The sequence below is a fragment of the Protomyctophum parallelum genome, assembly GCF_964188405.1.
Source record: "Protomyctophum parallelum genome assembly, chromosome: 19".
In the NCBI taxonomy this organism is placed as follows: Eukaryota; Metazoa; Chordata; class Actinopteri; order Myctophiformes; family Myctophidae; genus Protomyctophum; species Protomyctophum parallelum.
This window is the reverse complement of record NC_139717.1, coordinates 26,048,809-26,061,172: the sequence shown is the minus strand read 5'-3', so window position 1 is coordinate 26,061,172 and position 12,364 is coordinate 26,048,809.

Here is a 12,364-nt window from a genome sequence, read left to right as displayed (position 1 = left end):
CAAACATAATGTGGTGGGTGAGGAGCTGAACACAGTTGGAGACGGTTAAGGCATATTTTACGCAGCGCAAAGATGTCCCGTTACTGTGGATAGACGTGGTCGAATAAGGAGACTGAAGCCCTGATCGAAATGAGGACGTGTAGGCTACATTAATCAATTGCTTAAGAAAACACATAAAAACACTGCAGTGTATTATAACCTACATAATATTCTGTCTGTCTGTCTGTGCGTGCCGTAAACATGGAGTGCTGTCACTGTGTGGGACTGGGGAGTTATATCAGTGCGCTCATGCAGCGCTGTGCCTCCATGCCCAAAAGAACAGTGTGTGGCGGCTGCGTGCGTAGAGAGAGAGAGAGGGGGTCCCAGACGGCACGACACATGCACGTTATGAGTGTAATTTTATCACCATAGATTTCACTGTGTAGGCTATAGTTTATGAACGGAACACATTGATAAAGGTCCCCCTTGCTGCGTTTCCAATTGCTGCGAATGACAGTGTGAAGGCAAACCGCAGCCAATTAAATATGCAAGAATCCCGTTTCCCCGCCCATACGGATCTGAGTCTACCGAAGTATTAGGTGAGAATCTGACCTATGTGTAACATTACACTACTATATTTTTGCCAATATGGCTGTCATTACGAGTGGTTCAACACCAACCGGTGACACCAACAACATGGCAAAGAAATAGAAATGTCATTGGTTTGCCCCACTCATTGGGACCCAACCCGTTTGAAACCATGAGTAGGCTACCTTAAGAAGATTGACTTTGGTGCTGCAGACTGGCATTAGAATTTGTCCAACAACAATTAACTCTAAAATTAGGCCTGTTTCCACTCCTGGAACAAAATGTTAAAGCAGATGGCAAAATCAATCAATGCTTTCAAGATGCTCTACAAAGAAGACAAGATATCCATCCATCTGATGTTCAAAATGCTTTTTACCTTGTAAGATTGTTGGCTGACGTGTACTGATTGGATTTTATGTGCACCAACTACTTTTCCTTTTAGTCAAATTAGCTGAAAGAGATTACAAGGTTGTATAACTCATATGTTAATTGACAGAAAAACTATTTACATTCACTAATGGTTTCTCCAAATGGATTTGTGGTGTGTGACTGCATTTGCAGTACCTCTGTCTCCTTGCCAACACAAAACAGAAATAATTGGTTGAGAGATAACATTTTTGTTTAGGCCTAAGCTCTCTGAACCAGTTTATATATCAATGTTTTATAATGTGTTTATTCCACATATCAGCAATTTGCTTTATAATGCCATTAGCCTGACGCCGATTAGGTTACATTAAAAATGTGCATCATGGCTGCTTGGAACGGCTGCGACATTTACCCTGTAAAGAAAGAGCCATGACAACTAGCTTTCCATAGGAATATTAGGAACACACTTTTATTCACAACGCAAAGGGGGAGAGTCTACTGCACTTTGCACATGCCTCTATCACATAAAAACAAATGCAGTGGTGGAAGAAGTACTAGAAGTAAAATGCTGACGTGTCAAATTTTGAACACAGGCCTTTTATGTGTATGTGTAGCGTTCAAATGTCTTTGTGGTTTAACATAGTCATTAATGTGCACACACACACGCGCACACACACACACACACACACACACACACACACACACACACACACACACACACACACACACACACACACACACACACACACACACACACACACACACACACACACACACACACACACACACACACACACACAGCATTGGCATTAAATATGCTTACAATACCAAAGTAAAAGTAGGCCTATATATGTTTGGAAACGAGTCTTTATGAAATCATAACGATATGATGCATTGCGAGTTTGCAGATGGGCTATTTTCGAATAGGCAAAGCATAAAATGGGGATTAATTGGTTCATGCACACTTACATGAACCAATTAATCCTATATTTTATACTTTGTCTATTGGAGTGACTATAAGTGGAGTGCAGTGTAAAGTAAAAATAAAAGCACTCACTAAAACCCCAGCATCCGTATCGTGGGGTTGCGAACTTGCAACGCATTGTGAGCTTGTCGACCGGCTTTTCAGCGAAAGGTTTCCCCACAATAACAAAAAACAGACAAAAATAAAAGTACAGTATGGAGCCCTGAGGGACTCTGGTCAACCATATATACTGTATAGGCTTCCGAACATAGATAGGTAAATGTACGTATAGTCACTTTCCACCACTGCAACAACGGATAACAGAATAACACGACACAAGTTGTAACACATGACATCACCCATACAACCTCCCCAATAACTAACACAATGAATAGAATGCAGTGACACAAGAACGCCTACAGTACAGTGAGGCTACAGCACTGTAGTGTATAGATTGCAGCGTTCACCCCACACACACACTGCGTGAAGAAGCTGCGGGGCAAGTGCAATATCCGCCGAGCAAACCCAGGAGTAACACTGAAGACAATGGTGATCTATACTGACAGGTAAAATATGAGAACCCTGACCTCACTGTACCTCCAGGATTATATGAAGGGCAAACACTCACTCACACACACACACACCTGAAGAAGTGTGCTTGTGTATCTGTGCACAGCGTGTGTGTGCATACATGCATGTGTTAGACGGTAACCACAAACACATGCAAATAATGCTCATATGCAAATGCACGCCACGTGCACGCCACGGTGTATACAGTATAAATGTCCAAATGCATGTGTTAGTGTGTGCGCGCGTGCGTGCATGCATGCATTAAAGTTAAACTCACAAACACATGCAAATGCCTCTCTTTTCTTATTAATACTTTTGTATTCCCCATAACACAGAACATGTGTGTGTGTGGACTTCATTCACTTTCATGTCTCTAGTGCAGACGGCCTAGCCCACCTCCCTCCTCGCTCTGTTCCGCTCCATCACTTAGCGACCAGAGCTTTCACTCGGCTCCTCAGTCCTAATTAACTGCGGAGATATGAGCGCGCTAATCTGGACTCTAAATCTCCTGTTCCACTGACAAAAGCTTTTTACAGGGGCTGTCACACAGCGGAATGATAAACAGCCAAAGGCCGGCCGTTCTCTTCCAGGGGCCACAGTGCCATCTAGGGACCGGCTTCCACAGGGCAGCTTCCACAGGATTAATAAAAAACAAACACCTTGGAACTAAGGTGCTATTTACACGAGGATGGTGTTCATAGAAAACGGCAAAATAAAGTACCGTTTGCTGTGGTTGTTTAGACGAGAACCGTGTTCTCATGAGGTGAAAACGCAACAAAGTGAAACCACCTTCCAGAGTGGAAATCTTTGAGAACGCGTTTTATCCCTTCTCCGTGTAAACAGGCAAAACGGTGAATCCGCAAAACTTATGACATCATGGCTCACGTTGGCTGACAGCGCATATGTTTATTACATTGATGCAGAGCCATATAATTATGATATAATGGAGTTCCTGAACAAGCCTCCCTCCTCGCCTACAAAGTGCTGCTCATCAGCGATGGTGAATGTAAAACCATGATGTAAATAAAAAGCCTTGTGATAGGCGGCAGCAGCAGCGTTTATGTAGCCTAATGTATTATAAAATATATACCATCCCGTGGCGCTTTTGCCTGTCAGTGTCAGCCCAGAGCAGTGTTGCGCCGCTTACACTGTTTTTTGGCAAATCTAAGCTAGCAAATTTAAGACCATCTCTTCAAAATAAGAGTATCCTCTAGAGTATTGAAAAAAGTTTCATTTGCACATTAAAAGTACAAATTAAGCATTTAAATGATGCTATAAGACACACATTATGTTTAATTTAATTACTTATTTTTACACAGAAACATAATGTGTGTCTTTACAATAGCTGTAATGTAATAATAATACTAATAATGTAATGTAATCATTATTTAATTAACGACACTTTTATTCTGAAAGCAACCGGATGTCTTAAATTTGCTAGCTCTCAAACAGGAAGTTCTAGATTTGCCAAAAAGACGGAGCCGTGTTGCGCAGGCTTGCGTGAAGGGGTTCTTCTTCTTGTACGTGGGTGACCTGTCTATTTGGCAGCCCGTTATCGCCACCTAGCGACATTATAGCATAATAGCACATTATAGCATAACGTGTGCGTTCTCGTGTAAAGGGTAAGAAAAAATGAGAACGCAAGGGACTTTGCCATTTTCTATGAACACCATCCTCGTGTAAATAGCACCTAAAAAAACCACTTGAATGCTAGTAGTTATCTAACTTCTTCTTGCCAAGGAAGGACCCCACATAGATATGTATTCGGCCGCGTATCGTCGGCCCCATCTGAACATGTGTTGTCTCGGTGACTGCCATGCAGAAGAGAAGGTTTTCTGTAAAAGGTTTTCTGTAAAATTATTGAAAATATTCCAAGCATTTTTGCGATTTTTGTAATTTCACAAATAGATCTTGCAACGTGGCACGAACTAAAGTGGTTGTGATAAACTATATTAACACATTTTTTTGGGGGACCCCCAACTTGTGCTTTTTTGAGAGAAATGAGAGCCTGACCATGCAGTCACTTTCAGTATTAGAAGCCTGCAGAGGGGAGCTGTGTGTGTCTGTGACTGTGCCCAGGTGATGGTCGTTGATGCTCATTAATTCATCAAGGAAGACAATTATGTTTCTGCACTGTCAAATAGGTCTACAAACTCTTGACTATATCTATCCTAAGATGCCATGTTAAGTTGTTAACTCGAGCTAGGTTCTAAACAAGAAAGCATGTTTACAGTTGTTGCACAGTGATACGTATCGTATCGTGAGTTGAGTATCGTTACATGCATAAGAAATGTGAGTACTTTTTCCACCCCTGCAGACTCGGCGATGCTGCTGTACAGTATTACAGTATATATCCCGCCTATACTGTAATAATACACTATGGTCCGTGTCAGGCTTGGAGACAAACCTATGCAATTAGCTCCGTCTCAGAAGAGCAGCTTGGCCAGGGGAGCCACTTAAAATCCTGTGCCTTAGAACGGCGTACCGTGGCGTATACCACACCATGAGCCCCCCGGACAGTACTGTAAGCCCCCACTTAATTGTCTCATGTCTAAAATTATTCTTTGGTCAAAAATATGTTTTTTGACACGTCATTTACTTTTATGGATACACGATTAAGCATTGTAAACCGTTTTTCTAAATAGGCTGCACACGTCTGCATGTTTTAATAGTGTGTCTGCGCGCGTGCACGCAAATGCGTGTGCATGTGTGCGCACAAGTGTCCCCCCCACTTCTAAAAGTGGCACTACAACACTGTCGTAGTTGAAATCATACTATTTCCACAACTATTTGGTGCTATATTGCATACTAGCAGAATCCCAATCCCGATGTGAGATGATGTGAAGCCTTTTTTTTTATCATTTTTGAGTGGTGCAACCACTCCAAGGAACAGCAATGTCCGTGCGCATTATGTGTTCACCTATGTGTCCGTGTCTTCACCTGTGTTGGTTAATGAGCACGTGGGGCGACTGTGGCTCAAGAGGTAGAGCAGGTCGTCCAATGATCCATGGGTCGGCGGTTCGAATCCCGGCTCCTCCTGTCTACATGTCGAAGTGTCCTTGGGCAAGACACTGAACCCCCAATTGCTCCCGATGTGCTGGTTGGTACCTTGCATGGCTTCCGCCGCAATCGGTGTATGAATGGGTGAATGTAATGCACAATCTATGTAAAGCGCCTTGGATAAAGGCGCTATATAAATGCACCATTTACCATAATGAGTACCAGTAGGGGCACTGTTGTGCCAGAACAGAGAGAGGGATAGTGCTGCACTGTTGCCTGCTAATGAGAGAGAGAGAGAGAGAGAGAGAGAGAGAGAGAGAGAGAGAGGTAGATAGAATGAAATACTCGGTTGTGGACAGTCAAACCTACTGTACTGTACCTCTGGCCTGATCTGATGAGGCTGGGATTTTCTCTCCAGACATGAGCCGGGCAGCGAGGCGAGGGAGAGGAGAGGGCCCTGAGCTGCACGCAACACGTTGGTTCACTGGAGCGCTGTAGTCTGGAGGATTGACAAGGAGATAGAATAAAGAATAAAGACAAGGTGTGGCTGCGTGCGTTTATCTCTGTGTGAAATGCTCCAAATTGTATCCGTGAGTTCCCTGAGGGCAAGGGGTGCACACGATTGTGTGCTTGCATTGGAGCGTGCGTGCATGGGAGCGTGCGCGACTGCGCGTATGTCTGCTCTATAGGCCTATCTGACTGCTACCCAGGGGGGACAGGCCTCCTATCCAAGCCTGCCTGGCTGTGTGTTTGGATCCAGTGAGAATCCCAATGAAGCAATGAGTATGAGTATATATCCCAGCAGCAGTGTTGGTGAGTGGTGACAGGTTTCAGCTTGGCCCACAGGTTACAAATAAACAAACTGTCTTGGCGATATTGTCGGAGAGGTGTCTCTGTATCGTTTACGGCAGTCAGTCAGTCACAATATTATATTTCATACAGTCTGTTTCTAGCTAACAACTAATTCAGCAGCAGTTAACATTAGCGTTTTCTCGCAGTCAGTTGATTTTTCATATTCATATGTGAAACCGCCGGGATGATTTGTTTATTTTTCAAACACAGTTGACAGTTCTTATATGAGGCGATCCCCCTATGGGGATTATAATACAAATTTAAAAAGTACACAAACCTGTGTAATTTGGTGCCCTCTAGCGATATTGACATCAGACTTTGGTGCTCTATATGCACCAAAACAAGACCAGAACTCCATCACGGGGAAATTATCTTTGCAACCACTATATTAATCAGAGGTGGGGACTTGGACTCGAGACTCGAGACTCGACTTGGACTCGAGTCCCGATTTTGATGACTTTAGACTTGCTTGATCAAATCAAAAATAGACTTGGACTTGCTTGGGACTTGAATGCCAAAGACTTGAGACTTGACTTGACTTGAACGCCAAGGACTTGAGACTTGACTTGACTTGAGCCCTCTTGACTTGAACATTTTCAAGTCACTTAATACCTTACAGCATCTGATTATCTTTTTTATGACATGTAAAATAGTTTGGTATTTGTATATAAAGGGATGCCGCGGATCGGATATCGGGTCGATATCAGCCAAAAAACGTGATCGGGATCGGATCGGACTACAGCGAAAATGACCGATCCATTCCAAGCACTGCAAGCACTCCACTCCAGTCCATTCTAGTACTCCACTCCAGGACTTTATTCCTCCAGCAGTGTGCGCTACAGAGGCATTGGCAGCCCCAGTCACACTTAGTGGCAGTCTTGCACAGTGCAGGCTGCTAGGCTAGCCACTAGCTATTACTGCGCGCTGCTACTCAGTGTGGAGAAAGCCACATTGACAGCCGCTCCCGCATGGGAGTATTATATATTCTAAAACAAAAAAGACCCAACAGCCGAGTGCAAAAATGGATTCGCCACCGTGGTAACAACAGCAGCAAAGTTTCAGCCTTAGCTCCATGCAAGCTAATCTTTAGCATTGATTAGCGTCAACATCTTAGACGAGAGACGGAACAGCGCAACAAGCTGACAGCTGAGCATGACGACATGCTCATGTTCTTAAAATGATATATCCCCACAGTCCCCAACAGTTGGTTGACAAATATGACCGCTGTTTGTCAATACTTATGTGACAGACCATGCTATGATGCTAATAACTGCTTAAGTGCTAACCAATGCTTAAATAAACAGACACTATTTCCATTGTCACGGACAGACACTGTGTGCTGTGTAGCTGTAGGACAGTATGCACGGTTTGGGGATCAGGGGTCCCCACTCCCAGCCAAATGATAGGTTCCATTTGTACACTCTATATTGACATTGATTTTACAATATAAACAAATACAAAATAATAATTTGGGGTCACAGAGATACAAATTGCTGGGTCCTTAAAATTTTGTGCATAATGTGCATAATACTAATAAATAGTATGGATAAAAAAAGGCATAGAATACAATAAAATAAATTTGTCACTAGAACACTTCCACATTTGAAGTATAGGCTCAAGTTGTTAAAAATAAATGGGTCAGTTATTCTCAACCTATACTCATGTGGAACTTGTTTGTTGACTATTATTCTGGGGAGGTGTTGTTCTCTGTTTTGAGTAATAATATTATCACTTGATCAATCCTGATTCAACATTCCAGACTATAAAATCTGTAATAAAAGGTAAAGATAAAAAAATGTCTGACAGATTTGGGAAAGCATAGAGCGACTTAAATATGTGCTGGATCGGATTGGATCGATATCGGATCGGTATCAGTTATCGGATCGGTTTTGATGATTTTAGATCGGTATCGGATCGGGAGTGGAAAAAGTGGATCGAGGCATTATGTAACATTCCTCTTCTACCCTGGATTTGAACACCTTTTCAGTGCAAGTAATGACATTTTACCATTGTAATAATAATAGCCTGCTTGCTCAGGGGAAACATTTAATTTGTGTCAGATCCTGTGTCTCGGTGAGACATGACCTTTGACATGATCTAAATGGCTCAATAGATGCTCATGATTTATGTAAATCTTTACATATCATTAATTAGTATTATGTCTTGGTGGGACTTGTTTGGGACTCGAAACAAAAGGTAAGGACTTGGTTGGGACTTGAAACAAAATGCTTAGGACTTGATGGGACTCGAAACAAAAGGTAAGGACTTGGTTGGGACTTGAAACAAAATGCTTAGGACTTGGTTGGGACTCGAAACTAAAAGTTCAGGACTTGGACTTGCTTGGGACTTGAATGCCAAAGACTTGAGACTTGACTTGACTTGAGAGCAAAGACTTGAGACTCGACTTGGACTTGCAACATAGGGACTTCCTCCCACCTCTGATATTAATTTCCTAGAGTATACAGAAATCTGAACTAACCCTTTAAGAGCAATTTGTCGTTGCTGTCAGACAACCACCTATTATCTCCATACTTTTTTGGAAAATGAATGCCCTACTAATACTTGATCATACTAACTACAGCATCACACAAAAGCTTACATCTACAAGCTCAAAATGCGTTGCGAAGCGACACATGTGTCATGTAGACCATAGGGCTTGTAGATCTGACCCAAGACTTTTGTATGGCATATAAAAACCACGGTGAAGCAGCATTCTGCTTCTACGGCACGACTGCTTGGAATAAACTCAGTGATGTATAGGTTTGGTTTGCAACTAGTGTAGAAAGGATATCATTTTAGCGGTTCAGTTGTGGTGCAGTATAGGTTGTAGTGAATACGTTTACAATGCCATAACACCCAATGCATCTAACCAGGGGTGCCCAGACTTTTTTGGACTTGAGAGCTATACTTTCAAAATGACCAGCTCAAAAACCCACTAAAAACATTATCTCATTGAATTATTAAAATGACCTAAGAGGGCTTTGGAATATCGGAGCTGGCGTTTCATAACATGACAAACACACTTGGAATGGGAAAAAAGGATGGAATTAGTTTGTAATTGTAATGCTACGGATGTTTGTGCTCAACAGTCTTGAAAACAAAGTACTCCATTGTGGCTTATCTGTCACGGTCTGTATCTCCACTGTCAGCCCTGGCCACTTTCCATTCCACACTGCAGTCCCATTTACTCACCTGTCTCCAACTCCCTCATCATCCCACATGTGGACACTTCTACAATCAGCCTGCCCCTTATATAACTGAACTCATTGCAAACATTTATTGTCAGTTCATAGTTTGTTTGTCACCGATGCATGTTCCTGGTTTCTGTCGTTCCTGTGTTGACTATACTTTGCCATTGCTGTTCCTAGCTGCGTTCCTGAGTTTTCCCTGCATACAATTTTTAAGATTTTGCACCGTTTCTGCAGTGTAAGATTTTGCACCTTTTCTTTATTAAATACTTTGAAAATCTACGCTCGTTTCCTGTGACTCTGCATATTGGGTTCAATTCTCTCTGCATCCTTTTTTGTCATCAAAGTTTTTTAATGATTTTTTCTATTCTCTCTACATCCTGACATTAATAGGCAATTTTTTTTATGTCAATCAATGAAGTCACCTTATTTTTTTATATGTTTTAGGGACATGTCATGTGATCTGCCTGCACAGCCTTTGTGATCTACTGGTAGATCGTGATCTACCTTTTGGGTACCCCTACCTTTTTGGGCACTAACCTAGCTTCTGGATTATTGCTGTCTATTATTATTTATTCTGCGTTTGAGCCATGCACCACCATTTCTCTCTAGGCCGTGTTCAGACGAGCCCTCCGACGTCGCTTCCAGTCATCCCGGTTCTCCATGCATCTGGCCAACTCGTTGGTGGTGGTTTGTGCTCCTGCGTCGTTCTTGACTTTGATGAGATGTAGCCTAGAGTTAAACCCAAGACTAATTTTGTTGTTTAAAATGTTGTCCACAATTCCATGCTGTATTGATGTTGGTAACATAGGATAAACAACAAGCTTTCACAGAAAATAGCAGCTGGACAAGTTCAGCGACCTGTTGTGAGCTTGCCGATAGGCTATTTTCAGCTCAGCTTTCCCACAATCACAGAATACACTAGAGCCCTGGGGGACTCCAGATTTAAGTGGTTAATGGTTAGAGATAATAAAATGCGTCACATTATGTTCAAGGAATGTATGTTATTTATTGCGACTATAGGTCGCAGTTTACTATGAGAACCTGCATTTTCCCTCATTCGTGCGGTTGGTCACACCTCCATACATTTATACATGTATTGTATATGGTCATGCCTCGTCGTGGCATCACACCTCCATATATGGTCACGCCTTCATGGTCACGCCCTGTGACACATCACGCCACTATTACCATATATGGCCATCTCCAGCCCCGGTTTTTAGTACAGGCCGTCGAAGCAGCCGCTTCGAGCGCTACCTCTTAGGGGCCCTCCAAAAATATATATTTTTTGCACTGGTTTCTGCTTTAAGTGGGGGGATATTGGTCTGGCAACTGGCAACCCACACATTCACATTGGGTGAGGTGACAAATGTTAGACGCTAGGGGGGGTAGTCGCCACCGTCTAAAAATGAATCCTACACTGCGCGTTGCCTAGGAGACAGGTTTAATTAACAGCCGACCCTTCCCGCCCGGGTTGAACCGGAAAGGGAAAAAAGATAAACGACAACAAAACAAATGATTGGATTTCCCAAGTAAACTTGCAGACAGTGCATATTTATTTACCAGGCATGACTCCAACTCCAAGCAAAATGGACTCAACAAAAAATGTTATCATTAGAGCGGACGTAGAATCCTACGCACATCGACAGGCTGGGTGCTGGGCTAAAGAAACTTCAATAGGTCTATATTGGATGGAGCCGCACACCACAGGTAGGCCTACAAGAAGAATGTTCTTTATTGAAAATTCTGACTATTTTATCATTACCATTTCCTATTTTCCATTTTTTTAACATTTCCCTACTACACAAAACTATTAGTAGGCTACTCCAGTCCACATGTGTGACTGTGAGCAAATTAAGTGAGGAAGTAATGTACAAATGTACAAATTCCCATTGTGTCATTCAAGTCAATGTACAACTGGGCGGCTGGGCCATTCGTAACTTCATTGACCATCTGGTCTGCATGGTTGCTGTGAAGCAACACATGTGGGCTAGTCCATGTGCTTATCAACACAGACGAGTGAGAAATATATTATTGCCAAACTACTGCCAAAATGCCATAATGTTACTGTAACTGCGCTTTCATGTGTATCTGGCCGAGCAAGTTAATTTCAGCAGGCCAATTCATTAGTCCTCGTGACCTGTCTGTCATCAAATATCTAAATCAGATACCGTATGTGACACTGGTCACCCTGAGCTTCACCAGTCACTCATGAGCAGTTCTTTTTCGATTTCTGACCAACTATGACTATAAGTATACATTTTAGTAGGCCTATAGTTGTGTATTTTTTTTAATAGCAAGTGTGGTCGTACTCAAGTATAAATTTGACCTGTTGGGTCAAATTTTTGTAGTTGTAGTTGAGTAATATTTGACCAGGGGTGTTCCTTGGCTCAAGTGCTGTGGTTGAGCTCTTTGTCCACTGCTGGAAATAGGGTGCCGTGGCCTATACACCAGTCACCCTCACCCATGAGGGTTGCAGAAGAGAGGACACATCTCTGTATAGTTTGCCGACTCGGCTCTACAAATAGGCAAATTTTTATATATTTGAGAAAGGAATACATATTTCTACGAACAACTGCACAGTGCACAGAGATATGTTTCAATCAAAAATAACCCCAGAGAGTTTCTGCAGCGCTAACCCGGTCTCTGGCTGAACAGTGCATGGTTGGATATATACACTCTTAGCTTCGGGCTTTAGAAGGAGAAAAAGCAGAGCTGGGGGCTGTCTGTAATGCAAGCCAAATGGGTTTGTTCTAAGGGGAGCGAGTCTCTGTGGTGGCTACAGAGCTTACGCCAGCACAATAACACTACAGTGAACTGCGGTGGCAAATGCACCGTCAGTTTTTGATTGGCTACG